This window comes from Tachyglossus aculeatus, chromosome 13 (genome assembly GCF_015852505.1).
Source record: "Tachyglossus aculeatus isolate mTacAcu1 chromosome 13, mTacAcu1.pri, whole genome shotgun sequence".
NCBI lineage: Eukaryota > Metazoa > Chordata > Mammalia > Monotremata > Tachyglossidae > Tachyglossus > Tachyglossus aculeatus.
This window is the reverse complement of record NC_052078.1, coordinates 16,506,720-16,520,463: the sequence shown is the minus strand read 5'-3', so window position 1 is coordinate 16,520,463 and position 13,744 is coordinate 16,506,720. Positions and strand designations below refer to the sequence as shown.

At 41.2% G+C, this 13,744-nt stretch overlaps 1 long non-coding RNA gene across 1 annotated transcript in view; it reads right to left on the bottom strand.

Moving 5' to 3' along the window:
- Nucleotides 1–8,247: 8,247 nt before the first annotated feature.
- The window catches only part of LOC119936402, a 95,320-nt gene continuing 89,823 nt past the window's right edge, over nt 8,248–13,744 (bottom strand). The window contains exon 5 of the long non-coding RNA XR_005453732.1: nt 8,248–8,315. This is a non-coding gene — a long non-coding RNA (uncharacterized LOC119936402). The remainder of the gene's footprint in view (nt 8,316–13,744) is intronic.

Sequence of the window (13,744 nt, the reverse complement as noted above, 5' to 3'; positions counted from 1 at the left end):
CCTGTTTCCCCTCTTCAGCCTATACCTCATTCAGCTGCTTTGTTGTTAGCCGGACACACATTCCAAATGGGGATTACAAGGCTAAATGGCTTCAATCCTTTCTCCACACCCATGTTACCCAACACAGAAGGAAACCACCAACTGTTCCTTATTTTCCAGATTTGTTCCTTAATTGGGTCCAAATGTTCCTTCTTTTAACTGTTGTGGTCTTTAGCCCTGAAACTGGATGCCAGCAATGGCACTCGGCTGCTGCCCTTTTCACTCCCAGCCTCTGCTGCTGACCAACTTCTAAATCGTGAACAACTATAAAACGGTGACAGTTGCACCCCACACCCTATCACTCTCTTCACACATGGGAATGTCTGCTGACCACATTTCGCCAGTTCCACCAGATGGAATACTGTTGGTTTGTCTTCTCTCCTGTTTGCCAGGCCCAACTTCGATAGCAGACGAGATATTCGCCAGACCTCTACCCTGTCTGCCTCTTACTAGCTACCCTGGCACCTTGCAAGTGGGGAAAGAAAAATACTCATGCCTAACCGTAAGTTTTCATACTCAGCGTCGATCTAACGGTTCTGGCCAGGATGATGTATGTGTTGAAATTAGGAAGAAATCATAAATTTCCGAGCAGAAATAAGATGATTCAGATTTAATAGAACTGCCTAACAAAATCTATCGGATAAAAGTTAATTAAAGGAAGTGAAGTGACAGTTTGTTAATGGGGCCTGGACCTCTAAAAGTCTTACGTGAACCTGAATGTACTTGGATCTTATAATGTATCTCGAGCAAAATGTAACTTGACTGGAAGGACCAGAGCAATTTATAGTATTGACACATTTATGATGTGAAAGAGGCCAGAGAAGCTCTGTACATAGCTAAGACTAAGAAATAAGTCTTATTTGTGGTCTACAACTTAACCCCGTCCACCGTTTTGTTTTAACCATACAAAACTCTTAATTTGCTGTTTTCTGTTTCTTAAATAGGTGCATGTAATAAGCTTAATTTCAGTAAATGAACAGGAATAGCTGTAGAGAAGATTGCACAGCTGTTAGCATAAATGTGAACATTTGTTTCAGAAGGCTAATAAACCATTAAAAAAATTCCTTTTATTTTCTGTGCACCTGCCAGGGCTCTTAGATATGGGCAGAAGGCAAACCGGCAATTTAATTTCTTTTTTTATACATTGTTTTCAGTTGTTAAAATTTGTAAATATTACTTACTGACATGTATACAGCTTCTTTCTTCCTGACCCCAGTGGCCTGAACTACAAAGTTTTGCTTCTGGGCTGTGCGGTCCCTGCAAGGTTAGAGGAAGACTAGGGAAATTCAGCTGCATGTTTCATAACATAACAATAATCGGGCCTTACAGCATGACAACTTCTTCTTAGGAGATGAAAATGTAAGTAGGACATTCCTTGAAAATACTCCCAAGGCAGTGAACTGCATATTTTTCTCTATTTGGGTGGCCCTTAAAAGATGCAACCTGAGCTACGTGCACAAGATTGTCAGATGGGACTCTTACAACTAGAGGAGGAACAGCGTGATTTAGTGGAAAGCGCATGGGCCTGGGAGACAGAAGACCTGGGTTCTAATTCTGACTCCACCACTTACCTGCTGTGTGACCTTGGACTGTGTCCAACCTCATTAGCTTTTGTCTACCCCAGTGCTTGGCCCATAGTAAGCGGTTAACAAGTACCATTATTATTATCGCTTAACTTATCTGTGCTTCAGTTTCCTCGTCTGTAAAATGGGGAGTAAATACTTATTCTCCCTCCCACTTTAACTGTGAACCCCATTTGGGGCAAGGACTGTGCTGACCTGATTATCTTGCATCTTTCCCAGTGCAGTGCTTCGCACATAGTAAGTGCTTAACAGATGCCATTATCAATATCAACATTGTTATTATTAATAACAAATATTATCAATTAGTAATGATTATTAATTATTCAAGTATCATTATTAATTATTAATAATGATATATTATTATGTTATTGATAATAATAATATATATTGACTCACAAAATTGCCACCACTACATAGTTGGCCCACCCCAACTTTCGAGGAGGAAATAAAAAGTTATTTTTTGTACCACATAATTGTAATCAGAGTCATGCCCACAGGTGGAGTTGGGTGGGGGTAGTGAAGACAGGGATGGCCCAGCAGGGACTGGAAAAGGCTAATTCATTGAATGTCTTATGTGTGCAGCACTTGGGACAGTGCTAGAAGTAAGAGAAGCTGTCTCGAGTGTCCTTTTACCTACCATCCTCTTCCTTCTCCCTTTTTTTCCCCCCTCTTTTTTCTCCCAGTCCCCTTATTGCTAGACTTCATTCCCTGTGTAATAGTCCCTCCCTTGTTTTAGGATTGCATAAATTATGCCCCAAAGTGGGGCAATTATGTAAGTAAATATGATAACCATTTATGAAAACATTAGGGTCTGAAGCTCAAATCTGTCAACTATCAGAGGGCAGAGATCAGGGGCAAAAGGGAAATAGTTCCTCTCAGAAAATCAGAGGTCCAATGCATTTAGCGTTTTATAGATTACAACTAACGTGTTGCTGGTATTGGTGCCGATTTTATGCCCAAGTGTAATTTGCTATGAATAACTTATTCCCCTCTAGGCTTGCACATTAACAACCACCAAGGGAGGGTGGATCTCAGGGTGAAAGGTCTCATCCAAAACATCTACTCATCACCATGGTACGTTTATGCCTAATCAAACTGCCCCTCCATGACTCCGACTGCCTAAAGAGATTAAAGGGCCTTGCCTATCCTCAGACATAGCCCTATTCTCTTGGTTAAATTGCCTCTATCATGTGCTTGGAAGTTTTGCTGTTAGGATAAAAAGAGCACAAATGGATTCTGTGAGCCAGCAGACCTAAAAGGCAGAGGTTACGAGAGGAAAACAGAAGGAAATTGACGCTGCAAGTAAATTTCTTTCTTCTCCCACAGCCCCTTATCCAAGGGCCAGGAAACTCTGGCAGACAATGAGGCCCTTCTGTTTCTCTGCTTGACACCATGTGTCCAATGATGGGGGTAAGTTGATGATTTTCATCCTCCTCCCCCAGGCCAAACTAGTCAATCAATGAAAATGCTTATGAGCCTTAATCCTGTTCCCAAAGATCGGAGCCTCAAAGGATCCAGGTGACAATATTAGAAGGAAAACAAATTCATTAGGAAGGCTACAGGAGTAATTTAAACTAAAACCAAATGTATTAGATCACAACCTGTATATCATGAACTGAAACCGCAATTGGGACAATCTAAAACATTATCTAGAAATATGTCAAAGAATATAACAAAAAAACACAAAGGGGAGGATCTAAAACATTACCTGAGGAAAACGTTTGAGAGCATAACTTAAAAGTTCTAAGAATAGAAGACATCATGTAAGGAAACTCCGCAGGCATCATCAGGGGCATTTATTTAACGGTTACTGTGTGCAGAGCACTGTACTAAGTGCTTGGCAGACAGTATAAGAGTTGGTAGACACGTTCCCTTACTACAACAAGCTTACAGTCTAGAGGACATTTATTTGTATAAATTCAGTCACAGGAAAGGGGCGAACAGTTTTGCTCCATTTGATATCTAATTCTGCCACTTAATAAGGATCACTGATGTGAGGCCATTTTTTTTTCCATGAAAAAAGGTCTTTTTTTGGAACAATAATCATTTTAAACCTACAGTTTCTCCAAAGGGATAATCCTCACTTTGCTTTTCCATTAATATTGCCTTTAACGGGAAAATAATGACTACGTTAGAGCTGAATCCTCACTAACATTGCATGATGGGATGAGCAAAAATGATGGGTCTTTATAACTTGCCCAAGAGATTCATTATCATTAGTTTAAAATAACAGTTGCTTTGAGCACAGTGAAAGTGAAGCTAAGTTAATGAAACCGACCGGCTCTGGAATGTAATGCGGTAATAAAGGAATCCAGGTAACGATCCTCATATTTTCAAACTGTTATTCTAAGCTTGAGAATCCTGCCAGATAGCGCTGCAATACATAGTATAAATATTTCAAGTATTAAAGGGGGTTATTAGTTTAAAATGAGGAATATGAAAAATGAAGAGCTATGCTCTTTTAACATTTCCACAACCTCTTTATAAAGGAGGTAAGGGATTTGGCAGTAGCTGTGTGTTCATAGTGATTTTGGATATGCCATCTATTTATAAAAAAATGCAAAAGGCTGCAGTGATTAACTTCTTTTCCTTCATCTTTGGCAACGTTTCCAACAATATTCAAAATATAATAGGTATTCATGTACATCTGCTCGCACCAGGTTTATTCCTAGCATCCTTCTGGGCACACTTCTTGATGCTGCTGCTTTTACCATTTAATTGACAAAAGTGAGCTGATTGTTTTGAACAGAGTGGAAGGCAAGTTGGAGATGCTGTGTCACCAACAACATAGCTTGATGATAGTTGTAAAATGTTTTATTATGAGCCTTCACTTTCAAATGTACTTATGATATGTTCCAGAAAGGCATTTTTCAACAGCACCTACTCCAACCCCAATACCTAAGGCAACCCACACTTGATGCTCAATGTCAATTAGTATTTACTAAGAACCTAATGTGGGCAGAGCACTCTAATAAGAGCTTGAGAAAGGGTAGACATGATTCCTGACCTCAAGGGTTTACAGTCTAGTAGAGGGGGCAGAAAGTAAAAAAAAATTCCAGGTGGGAGGAAGTAACAGAGTATAAAGATATGAACATAGATACTGTGGTGGGGTTATGAGTACTTAAGGGCTCAGGCAGTGGGGGACTGCTTAAATGGCAGTTGGAGGCTATATTTGAGATATGGGGAAGGTCTCTCGGAGAAGGGCTTTGAAGATGGGGAGAGCATTGATCTGCTGGATGTGAAGAGGGAGAAAATTTCAGGCAGAAAGTAGGGCATGAGCAAGCACTCTATGGTGGGAGGGATAGCAATGAGGCATGCTGAGTAGGTAAGTTGGAGAGGAACAAAGGGTGCAAGATGAGGTACAGTGGGAGAAGGATGGATATGGAGTGGATATGGACTTGCTTTACATAGGCTCTAAATATGGATTGAAAGCAGTCAATCAGCTCATCGCCTCCTATCTTACCGCGCTGCTTTCCTGCTACAACCCAGTCCACGTACTTGGCTCCGCCAAAGCCAACTTACTCACTGTAGCTCGACCTCATCTATCTCGCTGCCAACCCAATGCCTTACCCATGTCCTCCCTTTAACTTGGAACTCCCTCCTCCTCCTCCATATACAACAGACCACCACTCTCCCCACCTTCAAAGCCTTATTAAAATCACATCTCCAACAGGTCTTCCCCAATTAAAGCCCTCTTTTCCCTGATTCCCTCTCCCTTCTGTGCCACCTATGCACTTACATCTGTACCCTCTTAGCGCTTGCTATTCACCCCACCCTCAGCCCCACAGCATTTATGTACATAACCATAATTTATTTATATTAATGTCTGCCTGCCCCTCTAGACTGTAAGTTCCTTGGAAGAGGGAATTTGTCTACCAACTCTGGTGTACTGTACTCTCCCAAGTACTTGCTCAGTAAATATCATTGGTCATTGATCCACAAGGAAAGAAAAGAGCTGATTCAGTGCCTTAAAGCCAATGCAACGACCAGGACTTTCTGCTTGATGCGGAGAAGAATGGGTAACTATCCGAGGTTTAAGGAGGGGAGAGGCATGGGCTGGATGATGTTTAAGAAAAATATGTACAGCTGCAGAATGAAGTATTGAGTGGAGAAGGGAGGGACTGGAGGCAGGGGAATCAGTAAGGTGACCAACAGTGTTTCACTGTGGATTCCTTCCTATTAGAATAATTGAATCATAAATTTGACTATATCTAGGGTAAGGGAGAATGGAATATTTGAAGATTTTTACCCCTTGTTTCTCTCCTGCCCCTCTCCTGGATGACACTGTTCCTCTGGGTTTGGAAGGTGGGCATCCAAAGAGCCCATTGTGACCATAAACATCAAGGGGATCCTGCCAAAATCAGCCCAGGATTTTAATAATATAATATTAGAAGACAGGCTGAAAGTATTTTTTTTTTCTCACTGATGCTTCCCTTTGAAAGCAAAAAGGAAGATCATTGTTTTCCACGTGGTAGATGTGAGCTGTCAGTGGAACATTAAGCTATAGAGTGCAACTTCGGTGAAAGTGAAAACCAAATCCAATTCAGTTTTCTTTTTGAAAAGAAAAACAAATGTAAGAGAAGTCTAGTTTTGTCATACAGGTTAACTGAGATTAGCCTGTCTCTCCCCACAGCACGATGTGAAGGTTTGGTGTGGCCTTGCTGATGATGGCATTTGTTAAGTGCTTACTATGTGCGAAGCACTGTTCTAAGCATTGGGGGAGATACAAGGTGATCAGGTTGTCCCATGTGAGGCTCACAGTCTTAATCCCCATTTAACAGATGAGGTAACTGAGGCACAGAGAAGTGACTTGCCCAAAGTCACACAGCTGACAAGTGGCATAGTTGGGATTAGAACCCATGACCTCTGGCTCCCAAGCCCGTGCATTTTCCACTGAGCCATGTGGTTATCAAGTTCTGCTCGGTCTTTGTTATTAGGTCCGGGAAAAGCCTTCACAGCACCAGATACTTTTTTTATTGCATTTGTTAAGTTCTCATTAGGGGTCAGGCCCTGTACTAAGGACTGGGGTAGATACAAGCTAATCTCGTTGGGCACAGTCCCTGTCCCATGTTGGGCTCACAGTCTTATTCTCCATTTTACCGATGAGGTAACTGAGGCGCGGAGAAGTTAAGTGACTTGTCCAAGGTCACATAGATGAGTGGCAGATTGGGATTAGAATCCAGGTCCTTCAGACTCCCAGGCCCGTGCTCTATCCATTAGGCCACACTGCTTCTTTTTATCCTTCCATCCTTTTTTTTTAATTTTACCTTCTTGTGAGAAAGGATGGAAGGAAAAAAAGGAAGGAGAAGCAATGTGGTCTAGTGGGTAGAGTACAAAAGCCTGGGAGTCGGAAGGATCTGCGTTCTAATTCCCGCTGTCACTTGTCTGTTGTGTGACCTTGGTCAAGTCACTTCACTGTGCCTCAGTTACCTCATCTGTAAAATGGGGATTAAGACCATGAACCTCATGTGAAACAGGGACTGTGTTCAACCTGACTAGCTTTATTAAGCACTTAGTATGTGCAAATAATAATAATAATAATAATGTTGGCATTTGTTAAGCACTTACTATGTGCAAAGCACTGTTCTAAGCACTAGGGAGGTTACAGTGTGATCAGGTTGTCCCACAGGGGGCTCACAGTCTTAATCCCCATTTCACAGATGAGGTAACTGAGGCTCAGAGAAGTTAAGTGACACACAGTCACACAGCTGACAATTGGTGGAGCCAGAATTTGAACCCATGACCTCTGACTCCAAAGCCCGTGCTCTTTCCACTTTCTACCCCAGTGCTTAGTACAGTGCCTGGCACGTAGTAGGTGCTTAACTAATACCATAAAAAAGGACACCATGCAAGAACATGCAACAGGTTTTCCTTCAGCTCTTCTAATTAATTGACTGTGTCAGTAAATTGGAGATCGGGAATATATGCAACAAAAAAGTTGGCTCCATTTCACAGTTTCTAGCTCATAATGTTGTTTTAAAAGATGTAATTTCATATTTGAAATGAGGGCTGGGATTATGTTTTGCTGACTATAAAGGTTCAACTTTGCCCTGAATTTATCTTTTTCACAAAAAAACATTAAATTATTATGCCAGGGAGGCTTTGACTATAATTGATCCCGTTTCTTTAACTCCATATCTAACTGTTCATCTTAAACCAAAATTCATTTGGGAGAATGTCATTTTTATGATGTTGCATCCGCTTCAGTCTATGGGAAGAGATTACACAGGCTTTGAAATCCTTTTCAAAGTTCACATTGTCAATGAAACAAACCTATTTGACCCTTCATTCCTTGCACCCCCTTGACAGATAAAAATAGGAGAACCAAACCCATGGCTGATATCTGAAAGGTTGTTGTTTTAATTCTCCTCCAGTTGTTCAGCAAGTTCCTATGGTAATGCATCCCAGCTGGTAAAGTATAAAACTTCTGGAAGCAAAAAACAAGCAAAATGGCTTGGCTCTCCAGCTGTATGTTATTACTTGATCCCCAATTCACAGGAAATGAGCAATCATTTAGTACTGACAGGTACATACTGAAGCTCACTATCTTCCCTTTAAACCTTAAAAATAATGTGCTACAGCAGTTTAGTATTAACCTTAAAGTTTACCTCACATTTCTGCCAAGGTTCCGATGATATCTCGTGAAAGCTTTGGAAACTGCGATGGGAAAACACTGCCAGCACACTGGGAAACCTGGGAGGGAAACGAAAGTCACTCTAAGCACTTTCTGTTCCCAGAGATCTGTAACTCATGGGTCCCTTGAGATGCCAAAATTCTGGACACGTATATCACTAATCGGGGCGTAACCCAAACTGCTTTCTTAATGGACGGTGAGGCTTAACACCAAAATGATGTTATGGGGAGTCAATGTCTCCCTGAATCAAAGTTCTGAAGTTGGACTATGTGGGAAACAAAACCAATTTCAAGCAGGTTGTCTCTAGGAAACTTGATACATTAGTCCCTCAGTCTAACCACTGCAGTTTTCAGATGATTCATTACGTTTAAAAATTGGAAACTTAATAAACAGTTATGTGAACTGTAAAAAATATTACTTATTTTGGAATTTTAGAGTTGTCTGCTCAAATCATTTTCCTCCCTTTATGATCTCGATATGTGTGTCAGTGTTCACCTGTTTCAGCATGGCTTGCCTACCAATAAATAAATCCCTAAATTTGGAACACATGTGCTTCCCAAACTGGATGTACTGGGGAAATCAGAATTGTCATCAATTATTTTTTCCCATGTTCTTAGCGTGTCCTTCCACCTGGAGCCTATTCAGAGTGCTACTGGCTTCAGACGATGACCAACTCATAACCAAATCACGCGCTGGGAGTTCTGGCTCCCACTGTTCTTAAAATTGTCTCTTAGAATCCAGAAAGCCTGTTTATTACTTTTTTTTAAAAAAAAAAAAGTGCACCAAGAAAGGATTTAAATAAGCCAGCATATCCCTTGGTGTGAATTCAAAAAGTGGAGGACGACTTCTACTTTGCTGAGAACATATTCACCATTCAGCTGAAGTAATGACTCTGTGAAGCAAAATTGGTTGGTAATAATAATGTTGAAATATCTGTAGACCCAGGAAGTGTACATTTCAATTCAAACTCTTCTCCATGCTGAACTGCACCTTTTGAAGTAGACCTTCATGGGGTGAACAGGAAGACTACAACATTTTTATTATAGTTGGCTTCCTTTACTGAATTAGCGTTTATATTTTCCCAGTAGAAATCCCCAAATTGAAAATATAGAGGTGTCAGCTAACACCACTTTAGTTAAGGTTGTGTCAACATTTCCTATAAACCTTGTTTTTCTAGGGTTTATAACTAGACCATAAAAATTTGCTCAGACCTAAAAGTTGGCACGGAAAGCTTCGGACTGGGAGGGAATTTTTTTCAGAATTTGAAAAAAAAAATCAGTTCAGATGCTTTTAACTTGACCTGGTACTAAAATGGCAATGATGCTTTTTTCGTATGACCAGCATAGCTTTGCTTAAAAAAGACAGAGACTTTAAGGGATTAGTCCATTAATACAGTCTAAACATTCTTATTAATTTAGACATAAAACAATGTCTGAAGTATTTCACTCAAACACAGTGGTTGCACATCTGCAGGTTTTCCCAAGGCATACTTTTTTTTTCCAAATTTTTGCCTGCATTTTAATGCAATAAACCACAAGTGGTTCTAAGGAATCCTACTGATCTAAAGATAAAATGATTTTTAAATATACATTTCATCTTTTAAATATACAGCCCATTAATACTTTTAATATTTTACTATTTACTATATTATTTACTATTTTACTAGTTAATTTACTATAATTAATAATTATCAATTAATAACTATTAATTTACTATTAATTTACTATTTTACTATTTAATTTTAATAATATTTAATATTTTACTTCAGCTGTTGGGTAGGGACCGTTTCTATAATGTTGCCAACTTGTACTTCCCAAGCACTTAGTACAGTGCTCTGCACACAGTAAGCGCTCAATAAATACGATTGAATGAACGGATGCATAGTTTAATATATCTATCAATGACTATATCACAGGTGAACAAGAAAGACAACATATGATTTGTTTTCTATGAAAAATGCTGGGGTTCTTGAAAATTGAGCTTTGATGCAGAACACGGGCTAGCCTGATAAACGACGCGTGAGAGATCTGATTTATCTCAGGTGCCAAGTGGAAATTTTACTCTGATTCACTACATGGCAGACGATTGGCCAATCCGGAGGCAAAGAGCTCAATGTTTATTTGCTGTGAGAGTCTCTGCATCGTCCCCTACTATCAGTGGTATCTGTCTTAACTGGTAAATGTTTAGAGGGCAAGGCTGTGTCTGTTCAACTTGCTTTGTACTGCATGGCCCCAACTCCACACTGAGGTAAGCTTTGGTGACAATGGAAGAGGAATTGCTTCCTGGCATCAATCAATCAATCAATCGTATTTATCGAGCACTTACTGTGTGCAGAGCACTGTACTAAGCGCTTGGGAAGAACAAGTTGGCAACATATAGAGACAGTCCCTACCCAACAGTGGGCTCACAGTCTAAAAGGGGGAGACAGAGAACAAAACCAAACATACTAACAAAATAAAATAAATAGAATAGATATGTACAGGTAAAATAAATAGAGTAATAAATATGTACAAGCATATATACATATCTACAGGTGCTGTGGGGAAGGAAGGAGGTAAGATGGGGGGATGGAGAGGGGGACGAGGGGGAGAGGAAGGAAGGGGCTCAGTCTGGGAAGGCCTCCTGGAGGAGGCTGGCATGGCATGGCAAGAGCTGATCAGGATTTCCAGGTCCCCTCTTTCCTCGGGGAGGAGTGCAGCTGTGGAGTCTGTGCATGCCATTTTTAACCTCTGGGAACTCTTACTGGCAGGCATTTTCCTGGGGGTGGAACCCCTCTCCACAAAAAGACAGCTATCTGCTTTGTAGGGACTGATCGGTTGGGCAGGACATCTCTGTGTTTGGGTTTGGAATTGAGACCTACCTACAATCCCGAGACCTGACCCATTTTGCGGGGACTTGCAATTAAGGCAGGGGTGGGGCCGTTGAGGGTTAGGGCCAGTTAGTGTGACTACCGTTGCCGGGGTCAGATCTGTCCGTGTGGGTACCATTGGTGTATTCAAGTCAGTCATGGGCGAGGACTACATGGACACTCAGATGAGAGCACTGCTTCCACAGCTATATCAGGATGCCAAGAGTAAAAGTCTGGAAAGTCTCCTGGAAAATGAGGTGCTCTCTGACCACCCAACAGCAGCCATGGTCTCCCAGAAAGCCCCCTCCCCAGTGTGAACAGTGAATGGGCGAGTCTCTGAGACACTCTCTATTGGGCTGCCATCAAGACTTTGGCTATGGCAAGGAGACCCCATCCCTAGCGTGACAAAAATGACTCAGAAGCTACAAATTACACTAAAGAGAAGCAGCATGGCTCAGTGGAAAGAGCATGGGCTTGGGAGTCAGAGGTCATGGGTTCAAATCCCCACTCCGCCACTTGTCAGCTGTGTGACTTTGGGCAAGTCACTTAACTTCTCTGTGCCTCAGTTACCTCAGCTTTAAAATGGGGATTAAGACTGTGAGCTCCACGTAGGACAACCTGATCACCTTGTAACCTCCTCAATGCTTAGAACAGTGCTTTGTATATAGTAAGCGCTTAATAAATGCCAATATTATTATTATTAAAGAATTACACCCAATATGCCTTGCAACTCCTAGTGACTACAACCACCTGGAGGCCTGCACAGGGATGTACTGCACTGATAATAATAATAATGATGGTATTTGTTAAGCACTTACTATGTGCAAAGCACTGATGTACTTGCTCAGACCTAATCTCAACACTTGGGATATATACAGGTTTATTTATTTACAGATTTTGATTTTTTTATGGCACTTGTTAAGCGCTTACTATGCGCCAAGCACTGTACTAAGTGCTGGGCTGGATACAAGTTGATCAGGTTGGACACAGTTTCTGCCCCACATGGGGCTCACAGTCTTTATTCCCCATTTTATAGATGAGGTATCTGAGGCACAGAAAAGTTAAGTGACTTGACCAAGGTCACACAGCAGACAAGTGGCAGAGCCAAGATTAGAACCCAGGCCCTGCTGACTCTCAGGCCCAAGCTCTATCCACTAGGCCACACAACTTCTTTTTGTAAGTGATCTCTTTCCCCCATTTGAGTGAAAGCCCTCTGTGGCCACGAACTACATCACTTGTTTGTTTTATACTTCCCAAGTGCTTAGTTTGGTGTATTGCACCTAGTGGTCCCTCAATAAATGCTATTACTATTGGAAACATACGTGACCCCTGGTGGGTTGTCAAAGCTGAAGAATCCAGACACAGGCTGATCATCCCCAGATAAGGAAGTGATCATCACTAAGGAAGTTTAATGGCCCCCAAAGCACTGCTAACACCTACTCAGAAAAGTCCAAATGGTTCCACCCTCAACTCAGGAAAAATGAAATATTACACTAATGGGAACATAATAGTGTGTGCTATCCACTCCCCTCCCTCCTTGCCCCGCAAGAGGGGTTTCAGAATACCATTCCATTCCTACAGGAAAACCCTGGTTGTGAATCCATCCATGAGAACCAACAATCAAAATAAAAACATGGAAGGCCTGTGTCCATTACCTTCATAATCATCTCACTTTGCATTCATTTAAGTATAGAGGTAATCAAACCAAACATGGTGTGCATCCAAGAAAGTGATCTTAGAGTCCAGTTTAATTGGGTGGGCATATGGATTGAACACCCCAATTAAATATTGTCCCGCTGTTCAGATTGTTTTTTTCTTATAATGGTCTGGAGTCTCACAGCAACTCCTCATGGTGCTGCTTTGATCAAGAGCTGACAACATTCCTACTATCAACACTGTTGATCAGAGGCTCAGAAGCTGGCTATAAAAAGCTCTTGAGACCGAATGCCAAGAATATGCCCACTGGCTATTAAAAATGTCAAATATCGGATTGAAGATAAAGAGCACGGAATGAAGACAGCTAGTTGTGCGTGCTTCTTTAGTGTCTATGAGTTCAGAGTCAACTTTGTTTATAAAAAGTAAAAAGGAATAGGTTGCTAGACCACATTGAGGACCTGACCCTTTTAATATTTTAAATAAGAAAATCTGCAACACCATTTGATAGACATTTGATAGACATCTGCCTCAGAGGTACTACATTTTGTAGATTTGTAGCAAGTCGCGAAAAAAACTAGACTGGGCTTGATTAAATAGTTTTACACCCAGTTTTGCTAGAACATGTAGGCTTCTTCTTGCCAAACTCCAACATAAGGAAATCTCAGACTGCAGTTTCCACTTGTGTGTGTGGCCCGCCCCGCGTACATGTACACACGACATCCTTGGGACCACAGCAAGCCGTATCCAAACAGGCTCACACTGTTGGACGAATGCTTCCTAAATCCACAAGAGCATTCTAGCCTAAATGCGGAGCAGAAACACACGTTGAAGCAGAGCTGAGTGAATGTGCTACTTCATTCTCATATGTTAATAACGAATGGTTTGTTAATGAAGATACAGGAATAAATTCTGTAGAAGCAATGAAATTCTAGACACATCTAGACACAGTGAAATCATTCTTGCTATGGGTTTCTGAGATTGTTG